Source organism: Macaca fascicularis, chromosome 9 (assembly GCF_037993035.2).
Source record: "Macaca fascicularis isolate 582-1 chromosome 9, T2T-MFA8v1.1".
NCBI lineage: Eukaryota > Metazoa > Chordata > Mammalia > Primates > Cercopithecidae > Macaca > Macaca fascicularis.
Genome location: NC_088383.1, coordinates 112,232,330 through 112,260,221, shown reverse-complemented (window position 1 = coordinate 112,260,221; position 27,892 = coordinate 112,232,330). Strand labels below are relative to the sequence as shown.

The window sequence follows — 27,892 nt, the reverse complement described above, 5'->3', positions numbered from 1 at the left end:
AGTAGGAAAACATTATCTGAATGAATACCCTAATGGCAAACCACTGTAAAATGCTTTAGCTACATTTGGGGGAGAGGCGTAGGGATTATCTTCAAAGCACCCCAGCTCTCTTGATGAGAAGGTCAGGTACACTGGTTTGTATCACTGCAACATCCATAAGGTGATGTAGATTGCATTTCCTTCAGAAAGGGCTTTATCAGAAGGGCATTACCCTTGATCTGCAAATTTGGCTGACAATTTACTGATAAGATTCATAACCTTTGGGTTGCTCTGGTATTTTGACATATTTGCTGGGTTCTGAGCCACATCCTGGAAGGCCACCATAACTTCTGGATCCTGCATGGCTGCAAGAACCTCTGGATCACTAAGCATTTCATTGAGTCCAGGCATTCCGGCCATTCCAGGCATTCCCTCTCCCATTCCAGGCATTCCTCGGGGAAAATTACCAGGCATTCCCCCAGGAAGGCCACCTGGAAAAGAGCCATACTGAGCTCCTGACTGGCTGCTTCTTCCCTCTGGGCTCTCTTGTGCTCTTCTCGAGCCTTCTTTTTTTTTTTTTTTTGAGACGGAGTCTTGCTCTGTCACCCAGTCTGGAGTGCAGTGGCCAGATCTCAGCTCACTGCAAGCTCCGCCTCCCGGGTTTATGCCATTCTCCTGTCTCAGCCTCCCAAGTAGCTGGGACTACAGGTGCCCGCCACCGCGCCCGGCTAGTTTTTTTTGTATTTTTTAGTAGAGACGGGGTTTCACCGTGTTAGCCAGGATGGTCTCGATCTCCTGACCTCGTGATCCGCCCATCTCGACCTCCCAAAGTGCTGGGATTACAGGCTTGAGCCACCGCGCCCAGCCAAGCCTTCTTAACTCTTTTTGTTCTTTCTTTGATCTCTTGCTCTTCAAGTTTTCGCTCATACTTTCTCCAATGTTCTGCAATTTTCTGTACCCTAGGTTGAACTTCTTTCAGCATTGCACTAGCATCTTCATCATAATCCAATTTACAGGCAAGGGCAAGATCATGGGCTGCTTCTTCCCAGTGGCCTAGAAGTCTATGTGCTTTCCCTCATCACTTGTAAGGCTGAGCTGAATCAGGATTTATTTCAATGGCTCTGTCACAGTCCCAGATGGCGGAATTTGGCTTCTGTAATTTGACGAAGACGCTGGCTTTCTTGGCATACAAAACGGCCAAGTGAGGATTCAGCTTGATGGCATCTGTGAATAAGTCAATGGCTTTCTGCAGTTCATCGTTATTTAGGGCTTCAATAGCAGCCACTTTCTTATCATTTGCCTGATCCATCATCACCTCTGTTATCCCATTTCTTGAGGGCCATCAGTGTCTGGTTCAATCACACCTTAATTATCAATTTCTAGCTCACTTTCCCTACTTGATGTTTCGTCTGCCTTTAAGTCTTCCTCTACCTTCTTACTATCAAGTTTTTCTTTGGTATTTTCTTCTGATTTACCTTTCTGAGTAGTAGGTGGTACTTTATCTCCGTGCTCTCCACCCACTCCCTCAGGAAGCTCATTTCCTCGGTGTGCAGAACGCTTGGATCCTGAAAATGTTTTTACAAAGGCCCGAAACTCATTCACTTTGCAGGGGTCCATGGTTGGGAGGCGGTGGGTGAAGCTGAGGGGCTGCAGCCCAGTTCCAGGCCCAGATGCTGGCTTGGCATGACGGTGCAGAAGGGCCAAACCTATGTATATCTAAATGTAGTGACTAATGTTTACCTGTAACTTCTGATCCCCTAACATAAATAAAATCAAGCTGTAACCCAACCACCTGGGGCACACGTTCTCAGGACCTCCTGAGGCTATGTCATGGGTCATGGTTCTCACATTTGGCTCAGAATAAATCACTTCAAATATCTTACAGAGTTTAGTTTTTTTGTTTTGTTTTGTTTTTCTTGAGACAGAGTCTTGCTCTGTCACCCAGGCTGAAGTACGATGGCACTCTCGAATAGCTGGGATTATGGGTGCGTACCACCATGCCTGACTAATTTTTGTATTTTTAGTAGAGACAGGGTTTCACCATATTGGCCAGGATGGTCTTGAACTCCTCACTTCATGTGATCCACCCACCTCAGCTTCCCAAAGTGCTGGGATTATAGGCATGAGGCACCATACCCGTCCTGAATTTGGCTTTTTTCATCAACAATATTATTCTTCATTTTAAGAGAAAGAGAAAATAGCAACATTGAAGAACCCAAAAATAGTAAGTGAATTTGGCTTATCAAGATATAATTTTTTTTTTTTTAATGCTGCAGATTTCCTCAACCGGGTTATATTATATGGTTCAAGGAAAACTAATAGAATGAAACAGAGGGCTTTTTCTGGCCCACCACTAAAGAAAGGGTAGTATGGCACTGAACAGGAAGGCCTACTTTTGTTTGACTCTCTAGTCTGTATCTCTTTCTAGCCTTTTGTCCTAATCCCCTGTGTATTAGTTTCCTACTGCTGCTGTAACAAATTATCATAGATTTAGGGGCTTAAAACAACACAAATTTATTATCCTACAGTTCTGGAAGTCAGAAGTCTGAAGTGGGCTACAATGAGCTGAAATCAGGGTGTCAGCAGGGCTGCATTCCTTCTGGAGACTCTGGGGAGCAATCAGTTTTCTTGTGTCTTCCAGCCTCTAGAGGCCTCCTGCATTCCTTGGCTTGCGGTCTTCTCTCATCTTCCTAGCTTGCAATGGCAGGTCAGATCTTTCTCACATGCATCACTTGGACCCTGACTCTCCCCTTCCCACTTTCCCATTTTAGGATCCTTGGATCCTCCTGGAAAATTCAGGCTCCTCTTCCTATTTAATACCATATAGTTAGCATAGTTAATTTCACCTGCAAACTTAATGCTCTTTTGCCACGTAATTGTAACATAATCACAGGTTCTGGGGATTAGGCCATTATTCTGCTTACCATGCTGCTAAGGTTAGATGCAGATCCTAGTACTTTACCCATCCTTTTTCTTATAAGCATGAATGGCTAGTATCTGACCAAAGAATTAGTTGAAATGAACTCTTTTGGGTTTGGTGAAAGTAAAAGTTATAAACTCAACTACTTGCCACTCAAATGAGAGATTTATTTACGCTGAACCCAAGATGATGCTTGTTACAACAGGAGTGCTGTAGGTGTCAGGTAAGGGAGGACCTTAGTATCATGCACTTCCGTGTGAAGGGACCACCAAACAGGCTTTGTGTGAGCAATAAAGCTGTTTATTTTTACTTGGGTGTAGGCAGGCTGAGTCCGAAAAAGGAATCAACAAGGAAGATAGGGGTGGGCAGTTTTATAGGATTTGGGTGGGTAGAGGAAAATTATAGTCAAAGGGGGTTTTTCTCTTGTGGGCAGGGGTGGTGGTCACAAGGTGCTCAATGGGGGAGCTTCTGAGCCAAGAGAAGGAATTTCACAAGGTTTTTTTTTGTTTTGTTTTGTTTTTGAGACAGAGTCTCGCTCTGTTGCCCAGGCTGGAGTGCAGTGGCACGATCTCAGCTCACTGCCAGCTCTGCCTCCTGTATTCATATCATCCTCCTGCCTCGGCCTCCTGAGTAGCTGGGACTACAGGCACATGCCGCCATGCCCAGCTAATTTTTTGTATTTTTAGTAGAGATGGGGTTTCACCATGTTAGCCAGGATGGTCTCCATCTCCTGACCTTGTGATCTGCCCACCTCGGCCTCCCAAAGTGCTGGGATTACAGGCGTGAGCCACTGTGCCTGGCCAGGATTTCACAAGGTTAATCGCTCAGTTAAGGTGAGGCAGGAACAAATCACAATGGTGGAATGTCATCAGGTAAGGCAGGAACCAGCCATTTTCACTTGTTTTGTGATTCTTCACTTGCTTCAGGCCATCTGGATGTATACATGCAGGTCAGAGGGGATATGATGGCTTCGCTTGAGCTCAGAGGCCTGATATTCCTGTCTTCTTATATTAATAAGAAAAATGCCATAAAATAGTGTTGAAGTTTTGGGGCAGAGAAAATTTTGGAGAGGTGGTATGGAGAGATAATTGGCGATGTTTCTCAGGACTGCTTTGAGTGGGGTTAGGGGTGGCGTGGGAACCTAGAGTGGGAGAGATTAAGCTAGAGGAAGATTTTGTGGTAAGAGGTGATATTGTGGGGTTGTTTGAAGGAGCATTTGTCATATAGAATGATTGATGATGGCCTGGATAAGGTTTTGGATGAATTCGGAAACTAAACAGAAGGCACAAGGTCTGAATAAGAGAAGGAGAAAAATAGGTATTAAACGACTAAGAATTGGGAGGACCCAAGACATCCACTTAGAGAGTGCCCAAGGGGGTTCAGCATAATTACTTGCTTGGTTGGCGAGTTTTTGGGCTCTATCCTTGAGGTTTTTTATGTTGTCATACACCAGGACAGATTGATTTAGGTAAAAACAACACTCATCATTTAAAAATATACAGTCCCCTTTTTTTAGCAGTAAGTTGAGGTCTCAGTGATTTCGGAGGAAAGAGAAATACAAAGCCAGCAATTGTTTGTTAAAGAAGGATTAGAAATGGCTAGCAGAGAGTGAGTGAGATTAATAGTGTGGTGGAGATAGCTGGGGAGAGGTAGAGGGTGGCGTAAGAACAAGAATGAGAAAAAGAGTGAGTATAAAAGCAAAGAACAGGACTTCATCAGGGTGAAAGTATTGGAGGGTGCCCTGTCAGCAAAGATCATCCATCCACTCCAAGAGGGAGTCAAGAGTGGTGGACTGGGGATAGTACCAGGAGATATCCAGTACGATGGTTTGGAGGAAAAGTGTAAACTGGCAGTGTAAACAAGGGCAGGGCATTTATGAGTAGCTGAGAATGGTGAATAGGAGTATGACTAGACAGAAGATAGTAGGGATGACACGTTTTTGGGTTGCAGTCCAAGTAGTGGGGGTGACTGCATAAAGCCCTGTTGTAAAGAGTAGGGTAAGGAAGACGAGACCTAATAAAAAGGAAAGGATGTATCAGACTTATAAGGGTTACTATTATCCTTTAGGAATGCAGGTGAGTTTAAGGGAAGTAGGAGAGAGTACATGCGACTCCCAGGAGGAAGAGGAGAAATCAGACTGGCTATCCAACAGACACAGCTTTATTCTGGAACAGTGAACCCAATGGAGAGGGTCCTGTAGGCAGATGGCAGTTAGGGTACTATAGATGACTAAGTAGGGTCTGGTCCATTGAGATTGTAGTTTGAGGGGTCAGATTCTTAGCAAGAACTGATCATCCAGCTAGGGTGTCTTCATATGGCTGGGAATCTGGAGTAGGCAAGAGAAGATTAGCAGCCTGGTGAATTTCCTGTCTAGCCTGCTGGAGGACTGGAAGATAATCACCTAGAGGGCTGGTATCTGAAATGAGACTGGGGCCTAATAAAAAGGAGCGTCCATACAGGAGCTCAAATGGGCTGTACCCTGTAGAATCCTGAGGACAGGCCCAAATTCTGAGAAGGGCAAGTGGTAAAAGTACTGTTCAGTCCTTTTTAAGTTGGAGGCTGAGCTTGGTGAGGTGTGTCTTTAAAAGACCATTAGTTCTTTCTGCCTTTCCTGAGGATTGAGGGCAATAAAGAGCATGAAGATTCCACTGAATGCCCAAGGCCTGGGAGACTGCCTGAGTGACTTGACTAATAAAGGCTGGTCCATTATAGAACTGTACAGAGGTGGGAAGGCCAACTCGAGGAATTACGTCTGACAGAAGGGAAGAAATGACCGCGGTGGCCTTCTTGGACCCTGTGGGAAAGGCCTCTACCCATCCAGTACAAATGTCTACCCAGACCAAGAGATATTTTAGTTTCCTGACTCAGGGCATGTGAATAAAGTCAATTTGCCAGTCCTGGGCAGGGGCAAATCCCCGAGTTTGATGTGTAGGGAAGGGAGGGGGCCTGAACAATCCCTGAGGAGTAGCAGAATAGCAGGTGGAACACTGAGAAGTGATTTCCTTGAGGATAGATTTCCATGATGGAAAGGAAATGAGAGGTTCTAAGGTACAGGCTAGCGGTTTGTAACCTACATGGAAGTTATGAAATGACAACAGATTAGAATGGGCCAGCCGGGCGCGGTGGCTCACGCCTGTAATCCCAGCACTTAGGGAGGCCGAGACAGGCAGATCACGAGGTCAGGAGATCGAGACCAGCCTGACTAACACGGTGAAACCCCGTCTCTACCAAAAAAAATACAAAAAACTAGCCGGGCGAGGTGGCGGGCGCCTGTAGTCCCAGTTACTCGGGAGGCTGAGGCAGGAGAATGGCGTGAACCCGGGAGGCGGAGCTTGCAGTGAGCTGAGATCCGGCCACTGCACTCCAGCCTGGGTGACAGAGCGAGACTCTGTCTCAAAAAAAAAAAAAAAAAAAAAAAAAAAAAAATAGAATGGGCCTGTGAGGCTGGAAGGAGATATTTTCCTTGGTCCAAGAACCATTTGCCTTGTGTGGGAAGAGACTGACGGGTGGAAGTTTCACTGGGAGAGTATGTGGGAGTGATCGATGAGAAGGAGAAAAACTGGCCGTGAGGGACAGAAGTTAGAATGCTAGCTACTTTTTTTTTTTTTTTTGAGACTGAGTCTTGCTCTGTCGCCCAGGCTGGAGTGCAGTGGCTGGATCTCAGCTCACTGCAAGCTCCGCCTCCTGGGTTCACACCATTCTCCTCCCTCAGCCTCCCGAGTAGCTGGGACTACAGGCGCCCGCCACCTTGCCCGGCTAGTTTTTTGTATTTTTTAGTAGAGATGGGGTTTCACCGTGTTAGCCAGGATGGTCTTGATCTCCTGACCTCGTGATCCGCCCGTCTCGGCCTCCCAAAGTGCTGGGATTACAGGCTTGAGCCACCGCGCCCGGCTTACTACTACTTTAGCTACCTTATCAGCATAAGTGTTGCCCGGAGCCATAGGATCTGATGCCTTTTGATGGCCCTTGCAGTGAATGACTCCAGCTTCCTTTGGAAGTAAAGCGGCCTTGAGAATAGTTTTTATTAAAGAGGCATTAATGATGGAGGACCCTTACATAGTGAGGAAACTTCTTTCAGCCCATATAACAGCATGGTGGTGCAGGATATGGAAGGCATATTTAGAGTCAGTATAAATATTGACGTGTAGTCCCTTTGCAAGAGTGAGGGCTCAAGTTAAGGCAATGAGTTTGGCTTCCTGAGAGGTAGTGGAGGGCGGCAGAGCAGTAGCCACAAGGATAGATGTGGAAGATACTACTATAGCATAGCCTGCCTTTGCTGGTGAGTGGAGATTAGGCCTGGTGGAACTGCCATCAATAAACCAAGTGTGATCAGGGTGAGGAACAGGAAAGAAGGAAATATGGGGAAATAGAGTGAATGTCAGGTGGATCAGAGAGATACAGTCATGGGGGTCAGGTGTGGTATCCAGAATAATGTGGAAGGCCAGTTTGAAGTCCAGGCCAGGAACAACGGTAATTGTGGGAGACTCAACAAAGAGTGAATATAGCTGAAGGAGCTGGGGGGCAGAAAGTATGTACATCAGATGTGAGCAAGAAAATCGATTTTGGAAGTTATGAAAACTGTAGAGTGTGAGTTGAGCATAGTCTGAGATTTTGAGGGCCTCTAAAAGTATTAATGCAGCAGCAGCTGCCTCACTCAGATATGAGTGTTAGGCTAAAACAAAACAGTAAGGTTAAGTTGTTTGGACAGAAAGGCTACAGGGTGTGGTCCCAGATCTTGTGTAAGAATCCTGACCACACAACCCTGTACCTCGGCTATGTGTAATGAAAAGGGTTGGGATGAATTAGGGAGAGCTAGTGTGGGAGCAGCTTTTAGGGCTGTTTTTTAAGGAATGGAAAGGGGAGTGGGGAAATGATTTAGGATTTATGGGGTCAGCTAGGTTTCCTTTTGTCAGTTTATATAAAGGTTTAGTTAGGATGGTAAAACTAGGTATCCAAAGGCAGAAGTACCTAACTATGCCTAGGAAGGGAAGGTGTTATTGTTTGGTAGAAGGGATTGGGGTTTTGAAGATTAGCCGGACATGATCAGCAGGGAGAGCATGTGTGTTTTTATGAAGAATTATGCTGCGTGGCCGGGCGCGGTGGCTCAAGCCTGTAATCCCAGCACTTTGGGAGGCCGAGACGGGCGGATCACGAGGTCAGGAGATCGAGACCATCCTGGCTAACACAATGAAACCCCATCTCCACTAAAAATACAAAAAAATTAGCCAGGCGTGGTGGCGGCGCCTGTAGTCCCAGCTACTCGGGAGGCTGAGGCAGGAGAATGGCGGGAACCCGGGAGGCGGAGCTTGCAGTGAGCCGAGATCTCGCCACTGCACTCCAGCCTGGGCGACAGAGCGAGACTCCGCCTCAAAAAAAAAAAAAAAAAAAAAAAAAAAAGAATTATGCTGCGATATGTAATGGATGAGGAAGAAATTTGGGCTTTAGAGGGTGATACGTGATATCCTTTTGAGAATAGATGTTGGAGGAGCAGGAGGGTGTCCTGTTGGGAAGATTTGTAGGAGGGGCTATAAAGTAGAAGCTTGTCAAAATATTTAATAAGGTGAGAAGCAGATGGATGGAAAGAAAGTAAATCATGAGAAAGTGCTTTACTGAAGTAATGGGGGTTGTCAAAGAAGTCTTGTAGCAGTACAGCCCAGGTAAGTTGCTGAGACTGATGGGTGTCAGGGTCAGTCTAAGTGAAAGCGAAGAGAGGCTGAGATGAAGGGTGCAAAGAAATAGTAAAGAAAGCATGTTTGAGATCCAGAACCGAATAATGGGTTGTGGAGGGGTTGTGGAGGGAGGTATTGAGGATAGGAGAGTATATGGATTTGGCACCACAGGTGGATAGGCAAGACAATTTGGTTGATAAGGTGCAGATCCTGAACTAACTTGCAAGACTTGTCTGCTTTTTGGACAGGTAAAATGCAGGAATTGTAAGGAGAGTTTATAGGTTTTAGAAACCCATGCTGTAGCAGGCGAGTGATAACAGGCTTCAATCCGCTTAAAGTCTGTTGTGGGATGGGATACTGGCGTTGAGCAGGGTAAGGGTGATTAGATTTTAGTGGGATAGTAATGGCCATGTGATTGGTTGCTAGGGAGTGGGTAGAAGTATCCCATACTTGTGGGTTAAGGTGTGGGGATATGAGAGGAAGACATGAAAGAGGCTTTGGGTTGGGAAGACGGGCAGCAATGAGATTTGGCTGTAGTCCAAGAATAGTCAGGGAAGCATATAATTTGGTTAAAATGTCTTGGCCTAATAAGGGAACTGGGGCTGGGCGCATTGGCTCATGCCTGTAATCCCAGCACTTTGGGAGGCTGAGGCGGGTGGATCATGAGGTCAGGAGATACAGACCATCCTTGCTAACATGGTGAAACCCCGTCTCTACTAAAAATACAAAAAAAAAAAAAAAAAATTAGCTGGGCATGGTGGCAGGTGCCTGTATTCCCAGCTACTTGGGAGGCTGAGGCAGGAGAATGGCATGAACCCAGGAGGTGGAGCTTGCAGTGAGTGGAGATCACGCCACTGCACTCCAGCCTGGGCAACAGAATGAGACTCTGTCTCTAAATAAATAAATAAATAAATAAATAAATAAATAAGGGAACTGGGCATGTGGGGATAACTAAAAAAGAGTGCATAAAATAATGTTGTCCATGTTGGCACCAGAGTGGGGGAGTTTTAAGGGGTTTTGAAGCTTGGTCGTCAATACCCACAACAGTTATGGGCGCAAGGGAAACAGGTCCTTGAAAAGAAGGTAATGTTGAGTGGGTAGCCCCTGTATCAATTAAACAGGAGATGAACTTACCCTCCACTGTGAGAGTTACCCGAAGGTTGGCATCCGTGATGGTCCAGGGGGCTTCCAAGGCAATCGGGCAGTGTCAGTCTTCAGCCACCAAGCTGAGGAGATCTGGGAAGCAGTCAGTCAGAGAGCCTTGGGCCAGAGCTTTAGGGGCTCTAACAGTGGCTGCCGGGCGAGCTGGGCAGTCTGATTTCCCATGGGTCCCTGCAAAGATAGGACACGGCTTGGGAGGAATCCCGGGCTGCAGGCATTCCTTGGCCCAGTGGCCAGATTTCTGGCATTTGAAGCAAGATCCTGATGGAGGAGGTCCTGTAGGACTGCTTGACCACTGCGGCTTAGGCATTTTGAAGTTCTTGTGTGCTGGAGGTGTGGCTGGGTTTTGTCTCGCAGCAGAGGCAAATAATTGTAACTTAGAAATGTGTTGCTGTCTGGCTGCCACCTCTCTATTATTGTACACCTTGAAGGTGAGGTTGATTAATTCCTATTGTGGGATTTGAGGGCCGGATTCTAATTTTTGAAGCTTTTTTCTAATGTCAGGAACTAAATGGGTGATAAAATGCCTATTTAGGCCAGATGCGGTGGCTCAAGCCTGTAATCCCAGCACTTTGGGAGGCCGAGACAGGCGGATCACGAGGTCAGGAGATCAAGACCATCCTAGCTAACCCCGTGAAACCCCGTCTCTACGAAAAAATACAAAAAAACTAGCCGGGCGAGGTGGCGGGCGCCTGTAGTCCCAGCTACTCAGGAGGCTGAGGCAGGAGAATGGCGTGAAGCCGGGAGTCGGAGCTTGCAGTGAGCTGAGATCTGGCTACTGCACTCCAGCCTGGGTGCCAGAGCGAGACTCCGTCTCAAAAAAAAAAAAAAAAAAAAAAAGCCTATTTAGAATGAGACAGCCTTCTGACCCTTCATGGTCTAGGGCTGTAAAGCGTCTCAGGGTTGCTGCCAAACGAGCCATGAACTGGGCTGGGTTTTCATCTTTATCTTGGGTAGTTTATTTAAGCTTGTCATAATTAACAGCTTTGTAAGCTGCCTTTTTAAGTCCTTCAACTAGGCAGGAAATCGTGTAATCTTGACTAACTATACATGGAGAATCTGCCTGGTAGTTCCGTTGGGGATCCTCTCGGGGAACTGCTCTAATGCCTTCTTGGAGGTCTGGCTCGTGAAGCCAGCGGTTGTCAGTGTGAGATTGGGCTAGAGAAAAAACTCTTTCCCGTTCATCTGGGGAGAGGGTGGAAGTTAGGATGACATTTAAGTCACTCCAAGTTAAATTGTAGGACAGAGTTAGATATTGGAACTGCTGTATATATTTAGTGGGGTCTGATGAGAAAGAGCCTAAATGCTGACTGTTCTGAAAGAGGTCTGATAGAGAAAAAGGCACATGTACCCTGACTATGCCTTCAGTTTCAGCCACCTCTCTAAGAGGAAATTGTTGGGCAGGTGGGTGAGACCTAGTCATAGAACGAAACTGTAAGCTGGACTGGGTGTGAGGAGGGGAGGTGATAGAAGGATTATAGGGTGGAGGAGTGGAGGCTGAGGAAGAATTGGAGCCTGACTCAGCCTGGCAGGAAGCCACCTAAGGAGCAGTCTGGGGAGGAGGGGAGAAGTCAGATGGCTCGGTAGAAAAGGAAGATTGGAAAGACTCAGTGACGCTTGGGGTTGGGACTGAGGGGACAGACGGGAGGGAAAGAAGGAGGATTTGGGACGAATCGCATTGGGAACAGACTAGGGAGGGAAAAGTGTGAAAAATGCCTGGATGTAAGGTACCTCAGACCATTTGCCCATTTTTTGACAAAAATTATCTAGGTCTTGTAGGATGGAGAAATCGAAAGTGCCATTTTCTGGCCATTTAGAGCCATTATCAAGTTTGTATTGGGGCCAAGCGGTGTTGCAGAAGAAAATAAGGTGTTTAGGTTTTAGGTCAGGTGTGAGTTGAAGAGGTTTTAAGTTCTTGAGAACACAGGCTAAGGGAGAAGAGGGAGGAATGGAGGGTGGAAGGTTGTCCATAGTGAAGGAGGCAAGCCCAGAGAAAAGAGAGGGTAGACACACAGAGAGAAGGGGTGTGGGGGTATGTGCCCCCCAGGGAGGTGGTGCTTGCCACCCAGGGAAAGTGGTACTTGCCACCAAGGTGAAGGATCAAGGCCAGGCATCCCCGCGGTAATCAGACACCTCTGAAACATGGGTAATTGTCCCCACAGTGATTAAACACTGAAGGAAGACTGTCTTCCCAAGTCCATGACCAGCACCAGAGTTTTGGGTTCATGGATAAAACACATCTCCTCTGTCTCTACTGGAAAAGGAAAGGAACTGAAATTAAGAGAAGGGAGAGATTGAAGGGTGGCACCAAAATTGAAAGGAGAAAGAGGCTGAGGGATAGTGAGAGAGGTTGGAGAAGAGAGTAAAAAGAGGCAGCTTACCTGATTTAAAATTGGTGAGATGTTCCTTGGGTTGGTTGGTCTGAGGATCCGAGGTCATAGATGGATCTTTCTCACAGAGCAAAGAGCAGGACAGGGGATTTATCTCCCAACAGAGGTCCCCTGATCCGAGTCACAGCACCAAATGTCACGCACATGCATTTGAAGAGACCACCAAACAGGCTTTGTATGAGCAATAAAGCTGTTTATTTCACCTAGGTACAGGCGGGCTGAGTCCGAAAAAGGAGTCAGCAAGGAAGATGGGGTGGGGCAATTTTATAAGATTTAGGTGGGTAGTGGAAAATTACAGTCAAAGGGGGTTTTTCTCTTGCAGTCAGGGACAGGGGTCACAAAGTACTCAGTGGGGGAGCTTCTGAGCCAGGAGAAGGAAATTCACAAGGTTAATCACTCAGTTAAGGTGGGGCAGGAACAAATCACAATGGTAGAATGTCATCAGTTAAGGCAGGAATTGTCCATTTTCACTTGTTTTGTGATTCTTCACTTGCTTCAGGCCATCTGGATGTATGCGTGCAGGTCACAGGGGATATGATGGCTTAGCTTGGGCTCAGAGGCCTGACACCTAGATCATGGTAGGCTTGGAAAACTGTCCGAGTTTCAGGGACTGCACCCTATTCATGCCAATGAAATACAGACATTGACGCCTAGCATCAGACATCTGAATTGGAGCCACAAAAGGTGCTGAAGAGACTAATACTCTGAAAATGAGGTGACATAGGGATTTATAATCCCTGATCCTGCAACAGTGAGTCAGTTTCTTTGGGTCAATTGTATAGTTTTTATAGTACTCAGAAGATTATTTTTCAAGGTGGCCCTTTGGGCTAGCAAACAAGAAAGAGACCCATGAACTCAATGTTGCCTGGGCAGCAGGCAGCTGGGGGTGTCTCAGATTGGCTGCTACCATGGCAACATTGATTGCTGTCACAAGCAGGGGTGAGGCAGATAGTTAACATTTTCAGAGAACAGAGGGACTACTTGCATCAGAATTACTTAGGAATTTGTTTAAATTTTGAATTCCTAGGACCCCAGGTCAGAGATTCATGATTGCTAAGATTGAGATAGGGTATGGAATCTGCCTTTTAGAAAATTCCCCAGGCAGCTATGCCTGATGAAATTTGAGAACCACTGATTAAAAAAATACAGTGCGTCCTGTTACAAATCCCTATATAAACCCATCTCACCAGAGCCATTTTCTTGTTTACAAAGGCCTTACAATCTTTAAAAGACACAGTGAATGTGCTGAACTAGGAATTTATACTGATAAATGCCCAAGTTTTTTCAGAGCTAAGTGTTTAAATAGGTCTTTCAAGATTTCAACAAGCATGGAACTTTTTTCTTTCTTTTTTTCTTTTCTTTTTTCAATTGAGACAGGTCTCACTCTGTCACCCAGGCTGGAGTGCAGTGGCTTAATCATGGCTCACTGCAGCCTTGACCTCCTGGACTCAAGCGAGCCTCCCACTTCAGCCTCCTGAGTAGCTGGGACTACAGCTACAAGCCATCACAGCTGGCTAACTTTTTTTTTTTTTTTGAGATGGAGTCTTGCTCTGTCACCAGGCTGGAGTGCAGTGGTGTGATTTTGGCTCGCTGCCACCTCTGCCTCCCAGGTTCAAGCAATTCTCCTGCCTTAGCCTCCTTAGCTGGGACTACAGGTGTGCACCACCACACTCAGCTAGTTTTTGTGTTTTTAGTAGAGACAGGGTTTCACAGTGTTGGCCAGGATGGTCTCGATCTATTGACCTCCTGATCAGCCCTCCTCAGCCTCCCAAAGTGCTGGCATTAAAGGCATGAGCCACCATGCCCAGCTGTCAGCTAACTTAAAAAAATTTTTTTTGTGGATATGTGATCTACCTATGTTGCCCAGGCTGGTCTTCAACTTCTGGGCTCAAGCAATACTCCTGCCTCAGCCTTCCAAACGGCTGGGTTTACAGGTGAGAGCCACAGTGCCTGGCCTGGAACTTTTTTTCTAAGTAACATCTATTAATATCTCATAGAGATGTCATACCAAAATGTACTCTGAGACTCCCAAGGTAAATTTCCCAAATTGGGAAATTCAGCTCAAGATCACTGTGAAGGACCAGGGTGGGATCCAAGAAGGGGACAGCATGAACCAGGACTAGAGAGGATGGCTAAGGTGCAGGACTAGGTTCTTTACATCACTGAGACATACCATTCTCTCTCTTGCAAGGAGACACTCAGGACATAAAGAACACCACCAAGAATATAGGCTTCCTGATGTTTCTGAGAATCACTGCTGTCATGAGCCAGTCGCTAATGGTGAGTTAACTCTCGTGGGGTTAAGAACCAGTAGAGCGGCCAGGCACGGTGGCTCAAGCCTGTAATCCCAGCACTTTGGGAGGCCGAGACGGGCGGATCACGAGGTCAGGAGATCGAGACCATCCTGGCTAACAGAGTGAAACCCCGTCTACTAAAAAGAATACAAAAAACTAGCCGGGCGAGGTGGTGGGCGCCTGTAGTCCCCAGCTACTTGGGAGGCTGAGGCAGGAGAATGGCGTGAACTCGGGAGGCGGAGCTTGCAGTGAGCCCAGATCGCGCCACTGCTCTCCAGCCTGGGGGACAGAGCAAGACTCTGTCTCAAAAAAAAAAAAAAAAAAAAAACCAGTAGAGCAGGCCTAGTGCGGTGGCTGATGCCTGTAATCCCAGCACTTTGGGAGGCCAAGGCGGGGAGATCACTTGGCTCAGGAGTTAGAGACCATGCTGGCCAACATAGCAAAACCCTCTCTCTACAAAAAATACCAAAATTAGCTGGGTGTGGTGGCATGCACCTGTAGTCCCAGTTACTTGGGAGGCTGAGGTGGGAGGATGGCTTGAGTCCAGGAGGCGGAAGTTGCAATGAGCTGAGATTGTGCCACTGCACTCCAGTCTGGGCAACAGAGCCAGACCCTGTCTCAAAAAAAAAAAAAAAAAAGTTTAAGAACCAGTAGATCAGTGGATGTGTGACATCCAATGTGTGGTTTTTCTATTTCTCTAGTACTACTCTTAACCCAAGGCTTGGGCATATTCAGTTTTGCTAGTTGTAGTGGATACTCTTGGCTGCCTACTTACATCTACTCTCCACCCCTTCTCCCTATGAAAAATTGCAGTCGGCCGGGCGCGGTGGCTCAAGCCTGTAATCCCAGCACTTTGGGAGGCCGAGACGGGCGGATCACGAGGTCAGGAGATCGAGACCATCCTGGCTAACACGGTGAAACCCCGTCTCTATTAAGAAATACAAAAAACTAGCCGGGCGAGGTGGCGGGCGCCTGTAGTCCCAGCTACTCGGGAGGCTGAGGCCGGAGAATGGCGTAAACCCGGGAGGCGGAGCTTGCAGTGAGCTGAGATCCGGCCACTGCACTCCAGCCTGGGTGACAGAGCGAGACTCCGTCTCAAAAAAAAAAAAAAAAAAAAAAGAAAAATTGCAGTTTTGCTTAAGTATCCTTTCCATCTCCAGCCCCAGGGACAATATCTAATTTGTCAGTGTATGATCCTTCCTTGGCAATGACTTTTAGTCTGAGAGGTCTGCATGTTTCTTAATTAATTCCAATTAGGTTGAAAGGAAGGACTGTTGTGGAGGAGAGGTGTCTGTGCTTTGTTGACATGAGGGAGGAAACTTGAAGCCATCCTACACATTGTAAGATGAAGCAAACTTTCAGGGCTACAGGGCACAGAGACAAAACTTGGTCCTTTTTTTTTTTTTTTTTTTTTTGAGATAAGGGTGTCATTCTGCCACCCAGGCTGGAGTGTGGTGGGCATATTCTCTTCTCACTGCAGCCTCTACCTCCCAGGCTCAAGTGATCCTTCCATTTTAGCCTCCTGAGTAGCTGGGACTACAGGCACACATGACTATGTCCACTTAATTTTAAACATTTTTTGTAGAGACAGAGTTTTGCCATGTTGCCCAGGCTGGTCTCGAACTCCTGAGCTCAAGCCATCTGTCCACCTCGGCCTCTCAAAGTGTTCAGATTACAGGCATGAGCCACTGCTCCTGGCTGAAACTTGGTTCTTAACGGCAATATTGACTACTGAATATTTACCCCAGAGCGTACCATACCTCTGAACTTCCTTATTATTTAAGCCATTTTGACTGGGTTTCCTGTTACTTGTGATCAAAAGTTTCCCAATGTCTGTGGTCGCTGGTTTGCCTTGCACTCTCTGGTTCATGCAATTTTTTTTTTTTTTTTTTTTTAGACAGGGTTTTGTTTTGCTCTTGTTGCCCAGGCTGGAGTGCAATGGCACAATCTTGGCTCACTGCAACCTCCGCCTCCCAGGTTCAAGTGATTCTCCTGCCTCAGCCTCCTGAGTAGCTGAAATTACAGGCATCTGCCACCAAGCCCAGCTAATTCTTGTATTTTTAGTAGAGACGGGGTTTCACCATGTTGGCCAGGCTAGTCTTGAACTCCTGACCTCAGGTGATCCACCCGCCTTGGCCTCCCTAAGTGCTGGGATTACAGGCTTGAGCCACCGTGCCCAGCAGTTCATGAAATATATGTAAAATGTAAAAAAGTAAAAGCAGAGAGAAGACAATGGCTTGTGGGCTGAGAGAATCAGTGGTATGTGGGCTAAAATGTGTTTATGTAAAAGCTGTTGTGGGCAAACTGTCTTCTTTCTGAGTTGTCACGTTTTTCAGTTTCCACAAGTGTCCACATCCAGAAAACAAATTCATTAGATCAGCTTTTATTTGCATTTCTTATCTCAAAAATAATTATATGTTTGTTTAGCTTCTTGTTAGCATAGAAAATTGTTTACTGAGGTAGATGTGGAATGCCAAGATGAGAAAATTAAATCAATTAGGAAATGCTCTCACTGACAAATAGTAGAAACTTACCTGTACATACCAGAAGAATTGGCTTTTCGAATAGACAAGTAAATGTACTTTTTCACTCTTTTTTTTTTTTGAGACGGAGTCTCACTCTGTCGCCCAGGCTGGAGTGCAGTGGCTGGATCTCAGCTCACTGCAAGCTCCGCCTCCCGGGTTTACGCCATTCTCCTGCCTCAGCCTCCCGGGTAGCTGGGACTACAGGCGCCCGCCACCTCGCCCGGCTAATTTTTTGTATTTTTAGTAGAGACGGGGTTTCACCGTATTAGCCAGGATGCTCTCGATCTCCTGACCTCGTGATCCGCCCGTCTCGGCCTCCCAAAGTGCTGGGATTACAGGCTTGAGCCACCGCGCCCGGCCACTTTTTCACTCTTGACATGAGTTTACCTGAGGCTTTGGTGTTTTTTTGGTTTTGTTTTATTTTGTTTTGCTTGTTTGTTTTGAGACAGAGTCTCATTTGCTCTATTGCCCAGGCGAGAGTACAGTGGCACAATCTCATGATCTCAGTTTACTGCAGTGCCCGTCTCCTGGGTTCAAGCGATTCTCCTGCCTCAGCCTCCTGAGTAGCTGGGACTACAGGAGCATTCTACCATGCCCACTTAATTTTTGTGTTTTTAGTAGAGATGGGGTTTCACCATGTTAGCCAGGCTGATCTTGAACCCCTGACCTTAAGTGATCCACCCACCTTGGCCTTCCAAAGTGCTGGGATTACAGGTGTGAGCTACCGCACCCAGCCTGAGGCTTTAGTTCTAATATAAGCGCTGCTAACCCCAAATATGTGAAATGCTCAGGTGGGCTGAACTGCTCTGGAGGAGGAATATGGGTTCTGGTTGCACAGGGAAGAGGTGTTTCATTTTAAGTGCAGCAACTTATCACTTATTTAGATGGATATTTAGAGACTAAGGTTGGAATGGTTGTTGATATTTTAGATCTACCTGGAAACAAACTGTACTAGTGATTCGCTCAGGTTCCTGCTATAAGAGAGGGCTGCAGCTTTACAGGGTAGAGGCAGGAATGTAAGAATGAGAGCTGGCCGGGCTTGGTGGCTCACACCTGTAATCCCAGTACTTTGGGAGGCTGAGGTGGGTGAATCACTTGATGTCAGGAGTTCGAGACCAGCCTGGCCAACATAGTGAAACCCTGTCTCTTCTAAAAATACAAAAATTAGCCACACGTGGTAGTGTGTGCCTGTAGTCTCAGCTACTTGGGAGGCTGAGGTGGGAGAACTGCTTGAACCCAGGAGGTGGAGGTTGCAGTGAGCCAAGATTGTGCCACTGCACTCCAGCCTGGGCGACAGAGCGAGACTCCATCTCAATAACGACAAAAAAAAAATGAGTGAAGGGGTGGCCTGCCTCTCCACACCTGTGGGTGTTTCTCGTTAGGTGGAACGAGAGACTTGAGAAAAGAAATGAGACACAGAGACAAAGTATAGAGAAGGAAAAAGTGGGCCCAGCGGACCAGCGCTCAGCATACAGAGGACCCACGCCAGCACCGGTCTCTAAGTTCCCTCAGTATTTATTGACCATTATCTTTACCATCTTAGAAAAAGGGAAGTGGCAGGATAATAGGATCCTCGTAGGGAGAAGGTCAGCAGTAAGACATATGAATAAAGATCTCTGTGACATAAGTTTAAGGGAAAGTGCTGTGCCTTGATATGCATATGCAAACATCTCCATAAATCTTTTTTGTGCATCTAGAGCAGCATTGCGCTAGCAAGTCCCACCTTTCGCCCTAAGGCGGTTTTCTCCTTTCTCAGTAAACAGAACAGACAATCGAGTTTTACACCGAAATCTTCCATTGCCCAGGGATGGGCAGGAAACAGATGCTTTTCTCTATCTCAACTGCCAAGAGGCCTTCTTTCCTCTTATACTAGTCCTCCTCAGCACAGACCCTTCACAGGTGTCAGGCTAGGGGACGATCAGGTCTTTCCCTTCCCACGAGGCCATATTTCAGACTATCACATGGGGAGAAACCTTGGACAATATCTAGCTTTCCTAGGCAGAGGTTCCTGTGACCTTTGGCAGTGTACGTGTCCCTGGGTACTTGAGATTAAGAGAATGGTGATGGCTGGGCGCGGTGGCTCAAGCCTGTAATCCCAGCACTTTGGGAGGCCGAGATGGGCGGATCATGAGGTCAGGAGAACGAGACCATCCTGGCGAACACAATGAAACCCCATCTCTACTAAAAAAATACAAAAAACTAGCCGGGCGAGGTGGCGGGCGCCTGTAGTCCCAGCTACTCAGGAGGCTGAGGCAGGAGAATGGCATAAACCCGGGAGGCGGTGCTTGCAGTGAGCCGAGATCGCGCCACTGCACTCCAGCCTGGGCGACAGAGCGAGACTCCGTCTCAAAATTAACAAAGCACACCCTGCACAGCCCAAAATCCTTTAAACTTTGAGTCACCACAGCACAGGTCTCTTTCAAGGACAAGGTTGGGGGTAGGGTCACAGATTAACAGCATCTCAAATACAGAACAAAATGGAGTCTCTTATGTCTACTTCTTTCTGTATAGACACAGTAGCAGTCTGATCACTCTTTTCTCCACGAATGAGAGCCCTGGTTTGCTTCCTCTTTTTTTTTTTTTGAGATGGGGTCTCTCACTGTCGCTCGGGCTGGAGTGCAATGTGGCCATCTCCGCTCACTGCAACCTCCGCCTCCTGGGTTCAAGCAATTCTCCTGCCTCAGGCTCCTTAGTATCTGGGATTACAGCATCTGCCACCACACTGGCTAATTTTTTGTATTTTTAGTAGAGATGGGGTTTCACTATGTTGGCCAGGCTGGTCTTGAACTCCTAACCTTGTGATCTGCCCACCTTGGCCTCCCAAAGTGCTGGGATTACAGGTGTAAGCCACTGTGCCCGGCCCCTTCTTTTGTTTAAATAATTTAATCCAATTTACAGCACCGTAAAAGGCATTAAAGTAAATTCTACTCACAATCCCATCACGCAGTCATTTAGTTACTAATTAATTTATTAAAAAATATATAGGGAATCCCCAGTGTGTCAGACCCTGGGCTAAGTTCTGTCTCCCTCTCAGTGAACAAGACAGACTGTCCCTGCCCTCTTGGAGCTTACAGGCAATATTGCGCAGGCAGATAACATATCACACAAATATTTCTTTCATTGCAACTGTGGTAAGTTAGAGAAGGGAACGGAAGGTACAGGGCAGCACGAAAGAAAATAACTGGAGGGGATTTCAGGTAGATTGGGTTGGGGATTAGGGAATGCCTCTGAGAAACATTTGAGTTAAGGCCTTCAGGATGAATACAAGTTAGAAAGGTGAAAAGAGGCTTTCAGGTAGAGAAACAGTTTAATGTAGGGACAAGGAGACCTGGGGTGTTCTATGAACTGGAAAATGGAAATTTGGAAGAAGTCAGGTGAACATGGAGTAAACAGTGCTATTTATATATTTGATTCCTTTTTGGAAAGTTATAATTTATTTATTTATTTATTTTTTACTGTGGTAAAATATATATAACATAAACTAGGCCGTTTTAACCATTTTTAAGAGTACTATTCAGTGGCGTTACATTCACAATGTGGTGCAACCCTCACCACTGTCTGTGTCCAAAATGTTTTCATCACCCCAAACAGAAACACTGTCACCATTAAGCAATAATTCTCCACTCCTTTCTTCCCCCAATCCCTGGTGACTGCTGATCTGCTTTCTGTCTCTGTGAATTTGAGGGATTCTAGCTGTTTCATATAAGTGGAATCATATAATATTTGTCCCATTGTATCTGGCTTATTTCTCTTAGCATTTTTTTTTCTTTTTCTTTTTTGAGACAGAGTTTCTCTCTGTCCTCCAGGCTGGAGTGCAGTGGCACAATCTCAGCTCACTGCAACCTCTGTCTCCTGGATTCAAGTGGTCACCCCGCCTCAGCCTTCCAAGTAGCTGGGATTACAAGCATGTCCCTCCAGGTCCAGCTAATTTTTGTATTTTTAGCAGAGATGAGGTTTCGCCATGTTGGTCAGGCTGGTCTCGAACTCCTGACCTCAAGTGATCCACCTGCCTCAGCCTCCCAAAGTGCTGGGATTACAGGTGTGAGCCATCACACCTGGCTGCATAATGTTTTCAAGGTTCATCCAAGTTGTAGCACGTATCAAAACTTCATTCATTCATTCATTTATTTCTGAGACAGAATCTTGCTCTGTCACCCAGGCAGGAGTGCAGTGGCATGATCTCAGCTCACTGCCACCTCCACCTCCCGAATTTAAGCCATTCTTGTGCCTCAGCCTCCCTAGTAGCTGGGATTACTGTATGAACCCAGCTAATTTTTGTATTTTGAGTAGAGATGGGGTTTTGCCATATTGGCCAGGCTTGTCTCAAACTCCTGGCCGCAAGTAATCCACCTGCCTCCACCTCCCAAAGTGCTGTGATTATAGGCATGAGCCACAGTGCCAAAGCCCAAAACTTCATTCCTCTTTATGGTCAAATAATATTCCATTGTATGTATATACAATGTCTTGTTTATCCATTCATGTGTTGATGGACACTTGGGTTATTTCTATCTTTTGGGTATTGTGAAAATGGTGATACGAATATTTGTGTACAAGTATCTGTTTGAGTCCCTATTTTTAATTATTTTGGGTATCTACTTAGTAGCAGAATTGCTGAGTCATTAGTTTAATTTTTTCGAGGAATGACCAACAATGCACGAGCGTTCAAATTTCTCCATATCCTTGCCAATGCGTGTTATTTTCCATTAAAATATTATATCTGTGGGTATGAAGTGTATGTATTTGATTCTGACTCTCCTATATCCTTGAGAATCCATCTCTCCTGAAACTCTGAAGATCTTTGTGGTCACTAATCTGGCATGAGGCTTACAATGACCTGCCTTCATTTTTTGCCCAAGTGTCCGATTTCCTTAAGAAATGTTCAGCAACTCTGGAACAAGGTGTGGGTGGGGGATCAATTTGAATCTCCAGTGTCTACCATCTGGTAGATATTCAACAAATAAAATAATTGTGATAAAGGTTGCAGATCTTGTCTCTCTCACTTTGTAAACACCCAGTGGAAGTTTCCAACAGGCACCTGAGAGATTTTTGCTAGATTCAAACGAATTAATTTTCACAACTATGTGAGGCAGTTAGTTGTTGATTACATTTAAACTGCGAATCTGATCCCTGCCACTCTGCTTGATGCCCTTCAGTTACTCTCCATTACACTTAAGGTTGGGGCTCCTGTTCATTAACATGGTCTGCAGTGCCCTGCCAGGTTTGACCTTGCCTCCCTCCAGGGCTATTTTTTGCCACTTTCTCCCTTTCTCTTTAGGCTTGGGTTGCTCCTCAGATGCACAAGACTCATCTCTGGCACCGGCTGTTTTCTCTTTCACTCTTGCAAACAAATTCGCCCTCATTTTTGCCTGGCTGCCTGCCTTTCCTCCTTCCTTCCTTCCTTCCTTCCTTCCTTCCTTTCCTCCCCTCCCTCCCTCCCTCCTTCCTTACTTCCTTCCTTTTTCTTTCTCTCTCTCTCCCTCCCTCCCTCCCTGCCTTCCTTCCTTCCCTCCCTTCTCTCCTTCTCTTTATCCCTCTCTCTCTCTCTCTCTTTCTTTCTTTCTTTTTTTGAAAAAGGGTGTTATTCTGTCACTCAGGCAGGAGGGCAGTGGTCCAATCATAGCTCACTGAAACCTCAAACTCAAGTGATCCTCCTGCCTCAGCCTCCCAAGTAGCTAGGATTATAGGTGTGTGCCACTATGCCGGGTTAATTAAAAAAAAAAATTTTTTTTAAGATGGGGTCTTGCTATGTTGTCCAGGCTGGTCTTAAACTCCTGAGCTCAAGTGATCCTCCTGTCTCAGCCTCCCAAAGTGCTGGGATTACAGATATGAGCCACTGCACCCGGCCCTCCTCTCACTTTTTCACCTGAATCCTACTCATCCTTCAGATCTCAGCTGAGATGTCATTTCCTCAGGGAACTATTTCCCAACCCTCACCCGATCCTAACTCTAGACTCTATTTTGTTCTCCCTCATAGCATCTTTTACTTTTCCTGCATAGCACTTATCAAAATTGTAGTAAAGCAACTTTTTGTTTATTTAGAGTTCATCTTCCAAGTAGTCAGCAGTCTCCATGAGGGCAGAAACTCATGTCTGTATCCATCAGTGTTAGGCACATAGTAGGCACTCAATGCATAGTTTTGAGGAGAGCTTCTACCAAGAAGCAGAAAAACTGTTGAGTGGCTTGTGAATGCTGCTCCTATTCTGGGTGACTCAGAGTTTCTGGTATTCTGGGGAAAACAGTGTCGATCAGAGTGGATAGGAGAGTCACATGAGTGCCTGGGCAGGAAGTTGATGAGAGACCATCCAAGGCCACAGTGGGGTGGCCTCTTTTGCCAAGCAGTGCCCAGGTTCTTCAGCTCATGTCAACTTAGAGACCTCAAGCAAGCTCTTTATGGTTCCTCAGCCTCCCAGCCCTCTGTTAGAAGGTTGTTTCATGAGTTGGCATGGCTTGTCTTACCCTTGAAAGTCATGAGGCCAAATTGTTCTATTCTTTTGCATTTAAAAGAATTAATTTTTTGTTACAAAAGCAATGCATAATTACATTTATCTTCCAAAACATTAAAACGAAAGCTAATACTCCCTTTGAACATTCTCTCAATAAAATAATGGTCCTTTATCCCTAGCTTAGAGATAACTTCTGATATATTTTGGGAATGTAGCTTTACAGACCTGTTTTAAAAATCTTTCATAAACCTAATGTATGCTAATAGGGAATAATGGTATTATTTATGTGTGTTCTGTTCTAGCTTTTTATTTTGAAATAATTTTAGATTTACAGAGGAGTTGCAGAGCTAGTATAGAAAGTTTCAACATACCCTTCACCCAGCTTCTCTTAATGTTAACAATTTGTGTAATCCTGGTTCAAAACTAACAAATTAACACTGGCACAATACTAATAACAAAACTACAGACCTTATTCCAGTTTCACCAGTTTTTTCACTAATGTCCTTTTTGTGTTCCAGGATACCACATTGCGTTTAGTTATCAGATCTCTTTAGTCTCCTATCTGTGAATAGGATAATCTTTGACAGTTTCTCAGTCTTTCCTTGGCTTTCATGACCTTGACACTTTTGAAGATTACACGTCAGGTGTTTTGTAGAATATTCCCTCAATTTGGGTTTATTTGATGTTTTTTCATGATTAACTGAAGTTTTGCATTGGGGGAATAATTTTTTAAATATTGATACTATCCATCTATCTATATATAATGGATAGATATAGATATATAATTTTGCAACTTGCTATTTTTATTCCAAAATATGACTCTGAGATATATCCATGTTGATAAATGCAGATCAAAGTCAATTCTTTTATTTATTTATTATTATTATTTTTTGAGACAGGGTCTTTCTCTGTCACCCAGGCTTGAGTGCAGTGGCACAATCACAGCTTACTGCAGCCTTGACCTCCCAGGCTCAAGTGATCCTCCCACCTCAGCCTCCTGAGTAGCAGTTGCAACTACACGCTGGAGCCACCAGGCCCAGCTGATTTTTTTTTTTTTTTTTTTTTTTTTTTTGAGACGGAGTCTCGCTCTGTCGCCCAGGCTGGAGTGCTGTGGCCGGATCTCAGCTCACTGCAAGCTCCGCCTCCCGGGTTCCCGCCATTCTCCTGCCTCAGCCTCCCGAGTAGCTGGGACTACAGGCACCCGCCACCTCGCCCGGCTAGTTTTTTGTATTTTTTAGTAGAGACGGGGTTTCACCGTGTTAGCCAGGATGGTCTCGATCTCCTGACCTCGTGATCCACCCGTCTCGGCCTCCCAAAGTGCTGGGATTACAGGCTTGAGCCACCGCGCCCGGCCTCCAGCTGATTTTTAAAAACTTTTTGTAGAGTTGAGGTCTCACTGTGTTGCCCATGCTTCATTTAAATTCTCTATAGAATTTTATTATATAAATATTCTACATTTTAGTTAGCCATTCCTCTGTTGGTAGGCAATTTAGCTGATTCTAAATTTTCTCTCTTTTTTTTTTTTTTGAGGCAGAGTTTCACTCCGTCACCCAGGCTGGAGTGCAGTGGTGCAATCTCGGCTCACTGCAACCTCTGCCTCCTAGGTTCAAGCGATTCTCCTGCCTCAGCCTCCTGAGTAGCTGAGATTACAGGCGTACGCCACCACACCTGGCTAATTTTTGTATTTTTAGTAGAGACGGGGTTTTGCCATGTTGGTCAGACTAGTCTCGAACTCCTGACCTCATGATATGCCAGCCTTGGCCTCCCAAAGTGCTGAGATTACATATTCATTCTTTTTCTTATTGATCTGTTAAGAATCCTTTAGAGACAAATCCTTTGTCTTTTGCATATTGCAAATAATTTCCCCCTTATTCTGTTATCTTTTAACTTTGTTTTCAGTTTTTTTTTCAAGTTATTCCATGTCTCTGATTTTTAAATTCTTTTTTTCTGATTTATTTTTTAAAACAAAGTTCTTGATTATAAAAGTAATACAAACACCCTAAGAAATTAATACAAAAGTACAAAGAAGAAATCACTCCATCTTATCACTGAGAGAAAACAACATAATCAATTACATATTTCCCTGTAGTCTTTTGTGTGCGCAGTTTTTTTTTTCCCAGTTGTGATCACATTCATTTGTATGTGTCTATATATTTGTTTTTCTCTCAGTACCATGGTCTTTAGACACAAACCCTGGCCTTTTTTCTTTTCTTTTCTTCTTTTATTTTTGAGATGGAGTCTCCCTCTGTCGCCCAGGCTGGAGTTCAGTGGTGTGATCTTGGCTCACTGCAACCTCTGCCTCCCGGGTTCAAGCGATTCTCCTACCTCAGCCTCCCGAGTAGCTGGGACTACAGGTGCACGCCACCATGCCCAGCTAATTTTTGTTTTAGTAGAGATGGGGTTTTGCCATGTTGTTCAGGCTGGTCTTGAACTGCTGACCTCAAATGATCCACCTACCTCGACTTCCCAAAGTGATGGGATTACAGGCATGAGCCATCATGCCCCACTTCCCTGGACTTTTTTCAAATGCACTTGGTTTACAGATTGTGTTACACCAGCTTCCAACCCCTATTCCTCTTTTCCACACATCCTGAGAAATTTAGAAGGTGAGGGGCCTGAGGTCTATCCTCAGCTGACCCGAAGCGAAGTTGGCTAAGAAGCACAAGAAGGGGTAGCAATGCTCCAGTGGAGCATTTACTAAAAAGACGCGGAGGTTTTGGTTGACTGCAAGCCCAATATGAGTCAACAGTATGGGTGCCAAGAACTTTATCACAGGAGTGCAAAGCGATAGGTCCCAAAAGGAGGAAGCTATAGTCCTGCTTTGCTCTGATGATACCACAAACATTTGGTTCAGTCTTGGGTGACATATTCTCAAGAAATCACAGTCAAATCTACCATTTGCATGAGAGGGATAAAGACCCTCAAAACCAGGGCAGAGGAGGAACAATGGAAGGAACTGGAGACACTGATGTGGAGTGAGAAGACCTTGGGCAGAGGTGATAGAAGTAAAGTATCTGAAAAGTCAAAGGCCCAAGAGAGATTAGATGTTTGTTCTCTGTGGCTTCAAGGCATCGAATTTGGACCCTGAGAGTGGAAGTTTAGACACATTTTCTCACTGGTGATAGCTGCCCGGACCAAGGAATTCAGTCCTCTGGAAACAGCGGGCTGCTTTTGAGGAGTCTTCCTGCTGAGTTGCTGGTGGTGGGGTGAACACTTATTGAGTGCTTACTGTGTGCCAGGACCCTGCTGAAGGCCTCACCTGTATTGTATGATTTCATCCCGTCAACACCCTTTGATGTGGAGACTGTTGTTTCCTATCCCGGTGTTACAAATGTGGGCACCGGGTATAGGAGGTCAGGTACCTCGCCCGAGGTTACAGTTTGTTAAGTGGTGGTACTGGGACTCTAACTCGTACTGACAAACTTCAAAGCTGGTGTTTTTAGCCATCAGGGGGACTCGAGGGTGCCATGGGGTTGTGGACGCATGAAGGTCCTTGAGGTCCATTAGACCAAAACATTCAGTGACTGGGAAAAAGGATACCCTCTTCTCCCAAAGAAAAGCTTCAGATGAATGAGACGCAGTGGAGAGGGTAGCCCAGGGCCCGGCTGAGGGGCGCAGGCAGAATGCCAAGGGATGGAGACCTAAAGGAGATGGAAAGGTTGTCAACGTGCGTCACCCTCAGAAGCGCAAAGCCGGTGTTCCGTCGTTTGAAGATCTCCAGACCCGCGGGAGAGACCGACGCAGCGCGGTCAGGGAGCGTCGACTTCGCCGAGTTCTGCGGCGGAGCTGGGGGACGGAACAACGCGCCGGTCCCTGGCCGGGCGTGAGCGGCAGGGCGGCGCGGGGCGGTGCCGGGCGGCGAAGGTGGGGAGGGCGCGCGCCGAGGCTGCTGCGGCAGTTGCGCGCTGGGATTGTTGCCGTGCGCTGGAGCCGGTGAGTGCGGCGGGACCCATGGGCGGGCGGGGAAGGAGCGGGCGAGCGGGGAGCTAGGTGGGGAGGTGCGCCGCCGAGCACGCGACCCCAGGGTTGCGGCCGCCGCCTGCCCCCGCCTCCGGCCCCCAGGGACCATGGACCCCAGGCCCCTCTCCTTAGGCCGAGCCCCCGCCCGCGCGTTCGCGGACGCCGCACGCCTGCCAACTCCCTCGGTGCGGCCCCCGCCCCACGGCAGCCCCTTCCTCCGCGCCGCCGCGATGCCTCCGGCCCACGTCACGCTCGCGCCATTGTTTCCCAGCCGCCGGCTTGCTGGGACCCCGCCTCAGCCTCCGAGTGCGGCCGTTCGCCGCGTTCCGCCCGTTCCCCGCGTTCCGCCCGTTCCCCCTTCCCTCACGCGGGTAGTAGCCCTTTCCTCAGTCCTGCTGACTTCCTCCAGCTGATTCCGGGCTGTCCCCGGCCACCCCTGAGGCCGTCCTTTCGCTCCTCGTAACAGCCTCCCCGCCCCTTGAGCTCCCTCGGTCGCCTCCCGAGAAGCCAGCGGGCCTCTGTGGTGGAGCGCCAGGTTGACAGCATTTTAG

The 27,892-nt window shown here is 46.6% G+C and overlaps 1 protein-coding gene and 1 pseudogene across 4 annotated transcripts in view; one reads left to right on the top strand and one right to left on the bottom strand.

The window, feature by feature from the left end:
- Positions 1 to 27,892, top strand: part of NT5C2 (5'-nucleotidase, cytosolic II) — a 195,152-nt gene that overhangs the window by 61,419 nt on the left and 105,841 nt on the right. For 3 of the 4 annotated variants that reach the window (XM_065520166.2, XM_005566334.5, XM_005566332.5), the window contains exon 1: positions 27,278 to 27,314. The exons of the other annotated variant lie outside the window; for it this stretch is intronic. The gene's annotated coding sequence lies outside the window, so the exon portion shown is untranslated. Of the gene's footprint in view, positions 1 to 27,277; positions 27,315 to 27,892 lie in introns of those variants that run through there. 4 annotated transcript variants of the gene reach the window in all.
- On the bottom strand, positions 88 to 1,712 carry LOC123566909 (putative protein FAM10A4; annotated as a pseudogene).